Source organism: Stenella coeruleoalba, assembly GCF_951394435.1.
Source record: "Stenella coeruleoalba genome assembly, chromosome: 7".
Lineage (NCBI taxonomy): Eukaryota > Metazoa > Chordata > Mammalia > Artiodactyla > Delphinidae > Stenella > Stenella coeruleoalba.
The window spans coordinates 45,112,728-45,125,127 of NC_137153.1; the positions used below are offsets into that span (position 1 = coordinate 45,112,728).

The 12,400-nt window shown below is 35.3% G+C and overlaps 1 protein-coding gene across 28 annotated transcripts in view; it reads left to right on the forward strand.

Moving 5' to 3' along the window:
* Positions 1–12,400, forward strand: part of LOC307189655 (uncharacterized protein) — a 2,229,222-nt gene that overhangs the window by 1,410,713 nt on the left and 806,109 nt on the right. The window lies entirely within an intron of this gene.

Here is a 12,400-nt window from a genome sequence, read left to right on the forward strand (position 1 = left end):
AAAATTTTATAATGTTGTCAAATAAACTGAAACATGACTTTTACTTAGATATATTACCCTTGAGAGCAAACTGTTATTGAGGGCAATTATAACAGCATATAATAGCAGAGTCAGCCTACTAAACTTAGAAGAAAAAAATAGTTATTTTTGCGGCTCAGTTATATCATCCAATTAAATTGTCATTTAAAACTACTTGGCAATGAACAATAAGATAAATAATTAAAACAACAATAAATAACATTTACAATTGTATCAAAATGTGTGGTATAAGGGATAAATCTGAAAAAGATGGGAAATATCTGTACATTAAAAACTACAAAATATTGCTGAGAGAAACTAAAATGACTTAAATATATGGAGTTCACAGGTCATGAGACTCAAGATACCTAATATTCCAAAATCAATCTATAGCGATATCAATCAAAATCCTAATTGTTTTTTAAAAGATATTAACAAGCTGATCCTAAAATTCACATAGAAATGCAAAGGACCTAGAATCTAGAATGCCAAATCACTTTCAAAGAGATCAAATTTAGTGAACTCACACCACCTGGTTTTAAGACTTTCTATAAAGTTGTAGCAATCATAGTGTAGTACAGTGTAAAGATAGAAAACAGACTGAAGGAGCAGAATAGATCAGAAATATATACACAGACACTGATTTTCAACAAAGATTCAAAGGCAATCCATGGCATAAGGATAATATTTTGAACAAATGATGCTAAAACAACTAGATATACATATGCAGATGAATGAGAGAGGATTACAAAGGGGAACTAGGAAGCTTTTGAAGTGATGTATGTGTTCATTATCTTGTTCGAATGACTATTTAATGAGTTTATACATATTGCAATTTTCATCTTGTACACTTCACATACGTGCAGTGTTAGTGGTATATGTTAATTATACATAAATAAAGCTATAAAATGTCCTCAAGAAATACATTTAACATACATTTTGCTATACGTAAGTGAAAACATATATAAGATACAACAAAATATATAATTTATAAACTAAAAAACACGTATAAATATAGGCAAGAGATGTTACTAGGATTTTTTTTCAGTGCATGCTGGGCTTGTCTTACTATTGAGGGGCATTTGTATGTGTAGTAGCAGTAAAAAAGATGAAGATTTTTGTCTGGAATAGAAGAAAAGTATTTCTATCCAAAGGGACAGATAACCTCCAAAGATCATGGCTTCTTGTCCTGTTGGTCACAGCCATATTTATAACTAACCCCCAAATCTTATTTCGACATTGGCTATAAACAGCTAATGCTTAAGTGTTCCTTGGAATGATTTTAACATGTTCCTGGGAGCCTCATCATTTAGTGCAGGGGTCCCCAACGCCCCCGCCCCCCACCCCCCGCCACCCCATACCGGTCTGTGGCCTGTTAGGAACTGGGCCGCACAGCAGGAGGTGAGCGGCAAGTGAGTGAACGAAGCTTCATCTGTATTTATAGCGGCTCTCCGCCTCCTGTCAGATCAGTGGCGGCATTAGATTCTCATAGGAGCTCAAACCCTACTGTGAACTGCGCGTGCGAGGGATCTAGGTTGTGCGCTCCTTATGAGAATCTAATGCCTGAAGATTTGAGGTGGAGCTGAGGTGGTGATGCTAGCACTGTGGAGCGGCTGCAAATACAGATGATCATTAGCAGAGGTCTGACTGCACAGAGACCATAATAAATCAGTTGCTTGCAGACTCCTGTCAAAACCCTATCAGTGAGTGGCAAGTGAAAACAAGCTCAGGGATCGCACTGATTCCGCATTATGGTGAGTTGTATAATTATTTCATTATATGTTACAATGTAATAATAATAGAAATAAAATGCACAATAAATTTAATGTGCCTGAATCATCCCGAAATCATCCCCCCCCACTCCTGGTCTGTGGAAAAGTTCCACAGAACTGGTCCGTGGTGCCAGAAAGGTTGGGAACCACTGATTTAGTGCATGTAATACTATTTTTGTTATGTTCCTATTTTATATTTTTATCAGAGTCACAATTTTACCTCTTGGGAAATGATGCTTTAACAAATAAAATAATTAAATAATACCTGAAATTTGATAATAAAATAAATATTTTATTTTTAATGTTTCAACTGTAGGGTGACTTCTAATATACATTTAAATTCAAATTTTATTAAAGATAGTAAGTGCACAAAGAATTATATTAATAATAAAACATGACTTTTGAAAAGTGTTAAAAGCTGGGCTGGAGCTAAGGTCCCATGCTGTACTCTTTTGGCGTAAAATGTCTGAGGAAGTTTTCTTTGAACGTTATTCGAATATGTGGCATAGTAGATAGTATCTTATACTTTAGAAATAAGTACATCAATTAAAAAAAAAAGAAATAAGTACATCATTTAAAAGCACTGCAATAAAAATGGCTAAATGTATGGAGTTTATTCATTCAAGCCAGTGTAGTATGGTGGTTAAGAGTATAAGCTCTGAGGGCTTCCCTGGTGGCGCAGTGGTTGGGAGTCCGCCTGCCGATGCAGGGGGCACGGGTTCGTGCCCCGGTCCGGGAGGATCCCGCGTGCCGCAGAGCGCCTGGGCCCGTGGGCCATGGCCGCTGAGCCTGCGGGTCCAAAAAAAAAAAGAGTATAAGCTCTGAAATAAGACATGTGTCAAATGTATAACAACTACAAATGTCTACAATTTATTCAATTCTGTATTTAAATTTGTATAGTTTATAATAATGGTATAGACCAGATAAATAATGAAAATTAAATAAAAATGAATTGCTCTTTCTAGTTATAGGGGTAATTAGATAATTTGAAAACTATCCCAAGTAAAATAAGTATCAAACAAAACACTGGATTTTGTATAAATATAAAATATATATTTATATTTTATATATACTATAGATATATGTGTATAGATATGTGTGTAACGTATATATGTGTGTACTATTTTTATATAAGTGTATATACATATATGTGATTATGTATATACATATGCATGTATAATAATGTTTGTGTATCTGTAATAACATTATGAAGCCGGTATCAAATTAAAGCATCCCTAGGACCCCAATACAAAGTCACAGAAACACTTGGAGGTAAGCAACCCTCCTGCAATCTTTTGAGGAGATCTTGGGCTTCTGCTTTCCTGATTGCTTGGAGAACTGAGAACAGGATATTTGTAACGTTTTCCCCCAAATGAACTGTTTAATACTGATGGGGTTAAGAGAACCTAGCAAATATTCTAGTGGTTTCAAGGGACTCAAACATAAATTATAGAAATATGGCAATTTAAGACTAACTGATTTCCTCACAAGCCATTTGCTGAATAAGGGTCTGCAAGGGAAGCTGGAAACCTAGGCCAAATGTAGAGAAAAGGCAGAATAAAATCTCCTGCAGTCTCCTGAGGTTCAGATAAGAAAACACCAGCCCTGCTTCAAGCACATAGCCGTTTTTTCACTCAACAAATTTGTGAGATTTTCAAACTGCAGGGTGAGGTGTCTGGAGAATTTTGAAAGGCAAAATTACATTTCTCACAGCTTTTAGGGCTGAAGAGAGATAAACCTGTAAACTTTTAATTAAAACCTGGGAAAAATTACAAACTAGAAAAAGGTGTGAGTCAGAAGTTCATTAGTCTCCCTAAAACAGCAAGCAAACACAACAAAACTCAATGCCTAACTATTTTGAGATTATTAATTTCTTACTATCTCCAGGCCTCCTTGGCAGTTGATCAGGGGTCTTCAATGTACAAACTTCACCATACAACCTAACATGTCTAGAGGCAAGAAACTATTGCTGGTAAGTAAGAGGAAACATAAACAATGGAAGCAGACTCACAAGTAGTAACTCAGAGGTTATATTTAGTAGACAAAGACTTTAAAATAACTATACTCAATATGTTCAATCAAACCATATAAAAATGGACAAACTAAATGAATATACTGATCAGCTCAAAGGAAAATTTAATTGTATAAAAATAATCAAATAGATAATCTTGAAAAAGAGGTAAAGAACTGTGTCTGACCAGGATGAATAAACTATTAGATTATTCATCCTGGGATATTAGGTTTGACCTCCTTGTCTAAACAGCTAGAAAATTGGAGAGAAAATATATTTTCAAATATTGGACACTAGAAGGCCAAGGGTCTCCTAATTTCTCCCTAGAGACATTTTCCAGATTTCAACACAGGAGAGAGAAACCAAACAGAACAAGGCAATTTCATTGAATTGAAGAAATATAGAGTTTGGAGTTTGGAAAGGCTAAGTTAGCTGGATTTTCAGGAAAGAGTACTAAAGAAGAAAGAGGTATACAGACAACAAGGCCAGAAATCTATAGGTTCCCCTTGAGAATTTTACTGAATTCTAAGGTATAATGCCTAGGGAGAAACATCGTATAGTTCCACAAAGTACTACTGGGAACCTGTAAACTGAACAGTTTGGGAGTTGTCCCCAGGGCTGAAAAACTTTTGAGTACTAGTCAACAGTAAAAATATGCTAGAACTAAGAACTACAAAATCCAAGAATATTTATTATCTAGGGTAATTTTGCACATGCTTAATGAACTGCAGATAATGAACTGTGTGGAGAAATTTTAAAAGATATTTTAAAACAAAGTCCAGTTAAGCTTCCCATTAGAATATGTGGACCATATAAACATGAACTTTGTCTTATTTCTTTGCTGAGTCACCAATAACTTCAATATTGCTCTGTCCATAGTAATCACTGAGAAATTGTTTCTTACATGAAGCACAAATAACTGTGCTGTTATTTTATATAATATATGTATTCAGTTCTGTCCAGTAATAATACAGACTGTCTTTCCTAGTCTCCATTATCAAATTCCTTAAGGGATTTTCAACTTTCTAAAATAACCGTCTCACAAAAATTAAGTGACTTACCTGGGTCACACAGATATTAATTAAAAACCAGCGTTCAAATTCATGTCTCCTGAAACTTTACCTAGAAATGTTTTACTACATTACACTTCCATACTGGATTACAATATGCGTACATTTATCAATAAGCACAATCCAAACCATTGGTTCACCTAATAAACACACCCAAATCAAAATGGTACTTTTCAGCGTATCAATGTGGTAATTCAGGAACCCATGAAAAGCCTCTTCAAAATTATGCATACAACTGCATGTGATGATGATTGTCTAAAACTCTTGCATTTTTCCACATATCCTATAGAAGTAAACATGTGATTTTCTTCTCAACTTGCCTGGATAAATTGTGTGTGTGTTCCATTACTGAGTTAGCAAAACTTGGTTACGTTTTACATGATAGGCACTTCTGCTTTTTTACATAACAAGGAAGTTATTGTTGACAATTTCCTCTATTAAGACATCAGCTGAATTTTTTCTACTTGTTATTCATTAGGAAAACACATATGATATACTTAATTTTAAAAATTAAAAAAATATGTAAATTTTGTTCAGCACATTATATCAAATGTTATAGTCTGGTCTACCTTGATAAATGGAATTTTCATTTTTGCTAGCTAAATTAATTAAAATATTAAAAAATCTATATACCATTTGTAAGTAAAACAAAGTCAAACTAAAATTTGATTTGCTGAATTTAAACAAATTATATAATCAATGTTGAGAACCACCATACATATTGCTACCAAAATGACTTTAAGAAACACACACATGCCAATAAACTATGAGAAAAGATTGAACACAGTTGACATAACAGCTATGTCTGACTAGTGTGGGGTGCTCCGTGTCCAAAGTGGTCATTTTAGTCAGTCATGTTCTCTTTCCACAATGATATCTTCTCCAGTTTACTGCCCAAATATCCTTCAAGATATTCTTTTCCCTCTGTTCTTTCTTTTTCCTTTTATAAAATTATTGTCTACATTTAAGATTGCTGTATTGTTCACCTGGCTTATTGCAATAAGCACCATTATCTTTTTTGTCTTTAATGTTTGATATAATAATTTATTATCTACACAACTACTAGAGTTAACTTCTTAAAATTTATGTTGTTGCACTGTACACATTTTTCAAGTCTTCCATTTCCTATAGATAGGAAGTCCAGACTTCTGGGTCAGGAAAATCAGGTGCATCAAATGTTTTGTCCTACTGTATTCTCCATCTATTACACTTACTCTACCCTTCCTCTACAGTTTTCCTGGATTTCTTAGAATAGTTTATTTTATCCCTCAAGGTGTAGTTTTTAGCTAAGCATGAAAACTAGTGACCTGAGGTGCTTGTCTGTATTTCTCTTTTCTCCAGTACACTGAGAGTCACTCAAGATTAACAAGATATGTTGTTTATTTATGCCCCAAAATACACTTAATGAACAGTCTACAGTGAGCACTCAGTGAAAGTTTTTTTTGATAAAATAATTAATATGAGAATATATATGTTAAAAAAGTTGAGTATATGTGCATAACATACATGATCTAAACTTTTTACATACTTTTTAAAATAAAAAAGCATGTAGAGCAAACATTAAGCTGAATAGAATTACCAAAGTAAATCCTTTTGTTTTCATCAATTTTTAAAAATAGATCTTTATTGGAGTATAATTATTTCACAATACTGTGTTAGTTTCTGTTGCACAACAAAGCGAATCAGCCATATGTATATACATGTCCCCGTATCCCCTCCCTATTGAGCCTCCCTCCCATCCTCCCTATCCCACCCCTCTAGGTCATTGCAAAGCACTGAGCGGATCTCCCTGTGCTATGCTGCTGTTTCCCACCAGCCAACAGTTTTATATTCGATAGTGTGTATAATGTCGATGCTACTCTCACTTCGCCCCAACTTTGCCCTCTCACCCCATGTCCTCAAGTCCATTCTCTATGTCTACCTCTTTATTCCTGCCCTGCAGCTAGGTTCATCAGTACCATTTTTTTTTTAAATTCCATATATATGCATTAGCATATGGTATTTGTTTTTCTCTTTCTGACTTACTTCAATCTGTATGACAGACTCTAGGTCCATCCAACTCACTACAAATAACTCAATTTCATTTCTTTTTATGGCTGGGTAATATTCCATTGTATATATGTGCCACATCTTTTTTATCCATTCATCTGTCAGTGGACATTTAGGTTGGTTCCATGTCCTGGCTCTTGTAAATAGTGCTGCAATGAACAATGAACAAAACATGTCTCGTTTTGAATTATGGTTTTCTCAGGGTATATAAAACTCTTAGAGGAAAACATAGGAAAAACACTCTTTGACATAAACCACAGCAAGATCTTTTTTGACTTACCTCCTAGAGTAATGGAAATAAAAACAAAAATAAACAAATGGGACTTAATGAAACCTAAAAGTTTTTGCACAGCAAAGGAAACCATAAACAAAACAAAAAGACAACCCTCAGAATGGGAGAAAATATTTGCAAAGGAAGCAACAGACAAAGTATTAATTTCCAAAATATAAAAACAGCTCATGGAGCTCAATATCAATAAAACAAACAATCCAGTTAAAAAATGGGCAGAAGACCTAAATAGACATTTCACCAAGGAAGACATACAGATGGCCAAGAGGCACGTGAAAAGATGCACAACATCACTAATTATTAGAGAAATGCAAATCAAAACTACAATGGGGTATCACCTCGCGCCAGTCAGAATGGACATTATCAAAAAATCTAGAAACAATAAATGCTGGAAAGGGTGTGGTGAAAAGGCAACCCTCCTGCACTCTTGATGGGAATGTAAATTGATACAACCACTATGGAGAACAGTATGGAGGTTCCTTAAAAAGCTAAAAATAGAACTTCATCAATGTTTTAGTGAATTATTTTACAAGACATTGAACTGAAACTATAGTAATTTTTCATATCGTCTCACCAATTTACAAGGTCACCAAGTATAGAAAATCCATGCAAATCATATTCTTAGGCAATACAGATTTTCAAAGTTTTCACCAAATATTATTAAGTATTCTTAAATTCTTCACTCTACCAACATTCTCGACATTGAACATTCTCCTTAGAGCATCATATCTTCAGAAACCGTAAACATGCCACCAATTATGCACATAATGTGGACTGAAGAAAGCTCATTTTTTTTGTATCTTAACAAGTGATTCAGCAAAAGGTTGATTATTCCAAGCAATTTCAAGGCTATAACCAGCCCTAATGTCCTTAAAATGAAGTAATTGGAAATTCAGCAACATTTAATTTGGTGATAAGACAATTTAATTTAGAACTTCCTGACTTCTGTGTCTTTAAAATTTCAATAATTTCAATAGTGAATTTACAAACTTTGTTTTCTAATAGAGTATATTTTTAAAAGAATAAAAGGGAAAGGAAATATCAAGATCAATTTAACAGGAGGGAATTTTGAGCTTATGTTTCTCATTTTGCACAAGTTCTCCAAGCTGGAAATTCCCTATCTTTCTACTTACAAGATATCACAAATGCTTAATTACGATAAAATAACCCAAATACATAATTGCCCTTTAGAAATATTCCATCTCATGTAAAATATTTTCAGGTGATATATAAATAGATACATTTTAAATATAAATACTTTGATTCTGCTCAACAACTGTCCATAGATTTTTAATATTTAATAAGCATTTTATTTTAGAAAAGTTTTTATTTGCAGAAAATTTTCAAGGATGGTTCAGGCAGTTCCCATAACCTGATCCAGTCTGAGAATGCACTGATGTAAGGGAGGACAGCCTCACTAAATCTGGTATTGGTTCTTTTTAAAATAGGATTGCTGGTAGGGGAGGTAGTCACAAAGCTTGGCTTGTTAATAGCAACGGGGCTGACAGCTCCCCAAAGTAACAGAGGCCAAATGGCAGCCCTTAACTGCCAGAAGCCACAGTGACACATTTATCAGCAATGACAAGGTTGCAGGTGCTGCCATGGGCCTGCACCTGCAGAGAGTTCTGGAGATGGTTAATAGAACATGGTAGTCTGTTTCTAGGGCAAAACATGTGAAGCAAATGAAGATGCTGCTTAACATCTGCAAGTAGTAGAAAGCATACATTTAGGAGCAAAAAGTTTAGCGCAATTGCCATAATAATGTCACAATCCCTTTTTCAATTCCTTAGCCTGAGCCAATATTCAGATATGGAATTCATTGACTGATAAGGTAGCCAGTTCCCAAGAGGAATGGCCCCACAACACTTCAGCATATCTCGTAACGATTATTCCAGCTCTGCCCCAGAGAAATCTACAGCCGTTTATTTTGTTGAATTTATTGTTTGGACAGGGAAACACCAGGACATTTCAAGACTGTTGCACAATGGATCTGAGTTGATATTGACCATTAGAGACATGAAACATCAATCCCACACCCTGTTAGAGTAGGAGCACACAGGGGCCAAGTAATAAATGGAGTTCCAGATAAACTTCACTGGTTCAATGACCCACCCACTTGTAATTTCCTTAGGCCCCAAATGAATAATCCTCACATTGGGTCTTTGGCATGCTGTAGAAGATCTGTCATAGTGAGGAGGCCAAATGGAAACCTCTGAATCTATTCCTCTCACCTGCCAGCATAGTAAATAAAAGTAATATTGCATCTCAGAGTGGAAGAAAATGGAGATGATGGGCGTAAGTACCACCTTTAAAGATCTGAATGATGTAAGGATGATTGTCCTTATCATATTTACATTTAGTGAACAAGCCTGACTTCTGCAGAAACCAGAAGGATCCAGGAGGGCAACTATTCAGCCAATGACAATCCACATCAGAGTTATCCTACAGAACACAGTATTGTTGCTCAAACAGATTAATAAGACCTCAGGTATATGTTAAGTGGCCATTGATATGACAAATGTATTGCTTTCTAGTTAGGAGAGAGAGTCAGAATCAGTTTCCATTGTGCTGAAAGGACAACAGTATTTATTCATGGTTTTGAACTAGGGATCGCTTTCCCTCTGCCTTAACATAGTCACAAAAGATCTAGACCACCTAAATATCCTGAGAAACATCGTAATATCACATTAATGTAATACAGCAATAACATCATGCTTATTGACTGGAATTAAGCAGAGGTGCCTTAGTATTCTAGATGCCATAATGCCACATAGTGGGTAATAAACCCTGCAGTTTCAGGGACTTGCCCCCTAAGATTTTAAATGTTGGATTGCATTTGATACATATATTTTTTACAGTAAACACTTAGAATAAAAATATCCATGTTCGGGCTCCCCTGGTGGCACAGTGGTTGAGAGTCCGCCTGCCGATGCAGGCGACACGGGTTCGTTCCCCAGTCTGGGAGGATCCCGCATGCCGCGGAGTGGCTGGGCCTGTGAGCCGTGGCCGCTGAGCCTGCGCGTCCAGAGCCTGTGCTCTGCAGTGGGAGAGGCCACAGTGGTGAGAGGCCCGCGTACCGCAAAAAAAAAAAAAAAAATCCATGTTCTTACACTTATAACAAAGGCAGAGTGAATCATAATCTTATCTAACAAATAATATATGTGTGATCCACTAACTCATTTACTTGCTCATTCAGCTTTCCCAATTTGGATATGCAAATAAATAGATACAACAATAAAAGTATATCAAATGTCCTTGATTTGATTAGGGATATTATTTTTTGATATTAGGTTAAGTTTTAATTAAAAATTAAATTTACCTAATCGGAATTTTTTTAGCCTGATTGTCATAGAAATTCATTGTGCAATTTGTTAGAATCTCATTCTGTTTAGATCAGCAAGGACATAGATATCATTTATCGCTTTTAAAATTAATTTAACCAATGGAACTGTTATTTCCAAGTGAAATATTTTCCAGGCATTACAGAAGCTAGATCAAAACAGATTTGCTCTTATTAAAGCAAGGGTAGAAATTAATTTTTCTCTGGGGACTTGGGAATCTCTGGGCAATCCTAAGGCTCCTGAGACATTGATCAATTTCAGTGAGCCCATTTTTAAAAAAACAATTTTTAATTTAATTTTATGTTTTTTATACAGCAGGTTCTTATTAGTCATCAATTTTATACACATCAGTGTATACATGTCAATCCCAATCGCCCAATTCAGCACACCACCATCCCCATCACCCCGCCGCTTTCCCTCTTTGGTGTCCATACGTTTGTTCTCTACATCTGTTTATCAATTTCTGCCCTGCAAACCGTCCCTTTTTTGTCTCTTTTTTATTGCAATGATTCTAAGGTAATTAATTAAGTTTACCTTCTAAAATTTCTATACCCGTTTCTTCAACTTTCATTTAAGATTTTACGGCCTCCAATGAGAGTTATAATCTTTATTGCATTTCCACTTCTGTGCATTCTGTTCTCCTGTTTAATGAATTTTATTTTATTTATTTATTATTTATACAGCAGACTATCAGTTATCTATTGTATACATATTAATGTATATATGTCAATCCCAATCTCCCAATTCATCCCACCACCACCACCACCCCACTTTCCCCCTTAGTGTCCATACGTATGTTCTGTACATCTGTGTCTCTATTTCTGCCTTGCAAACAGGTTCACCTGTACCATTTTTCTAGATTCCACATATATGTGTTAACATATGATATTTGTTTTTCTCTTTCTGACTTACTTCACTCGGCATGACCGTCTCTAGATCCATTCACGTCTCTACAAATGACCCAATTTCATTCTTTTTATGGCTGAGTAATATTCCACTGTATATATGTACCACATCTTCTTTATTCAGTCATCTGTCGATGGGCATTTAGGTTGCTTCCATGACCTGGCTATTGTAAATAGTGCTTCAATGAACATTGGGGTGCATGTGTCTTTTTGAATTATGGTTTTCTCTGGGTATATGCCCAGTAGTGGGATTGCTGGATCATATGGTAATTCTATTTTTAGTTTTTTAAGGAACCTCCATACTGTTCTCCATAGTGGCTGTATCAACTTACATTCCCAAAACAGTGCAAGAGGGTTCCCTTTTCTCCACACCCTCTCCAGCATTTGTTGTTTGTAGATTTTCTGATGATGCCCATTCTAACTGGTGTGAGTTGATACCTCACTGTAGTTTTGATTTGCATTTCTCTAATAATTAGTGATGTTGCACAGCTTTTCATGTGCTTCTTGGCCATCTCTATGTCTTCTTGGGAGAAATGTCTATTTAGGTCTTCTGCCCATTTTTGGATTTTTTTTTTTTTTTTAATATTGAGGTGAATGAGCTGTTTATATATTTTGGAGATTAATCCTTTGTCCATTGATTCATTTGCAAATATGTTCTCCTATTCTGAGGGTTGTCTTTTCGTCTTGTTTAGGGTTTCCTTTACTGTGCAAAAGCTTTTAAGTTTCATTAGGTCCCGTTTGTTTACTTCTGTTTTTATTTCCATTACTCTAGGAGGTGGATCAAAGAAGATCCTGCTGTGATTTATGTCAAAGAGTGTTCTTCCTATATTTTCCTCTAAGAGTTTTATAGTGTTTGGTCTTACATTTAGTTCTCTAATCCATTTTGAGTTTATTTTTGTGTATGGTGTTAGGGAGTGTTCTAATTTCATTCTTTTACATGTAGCT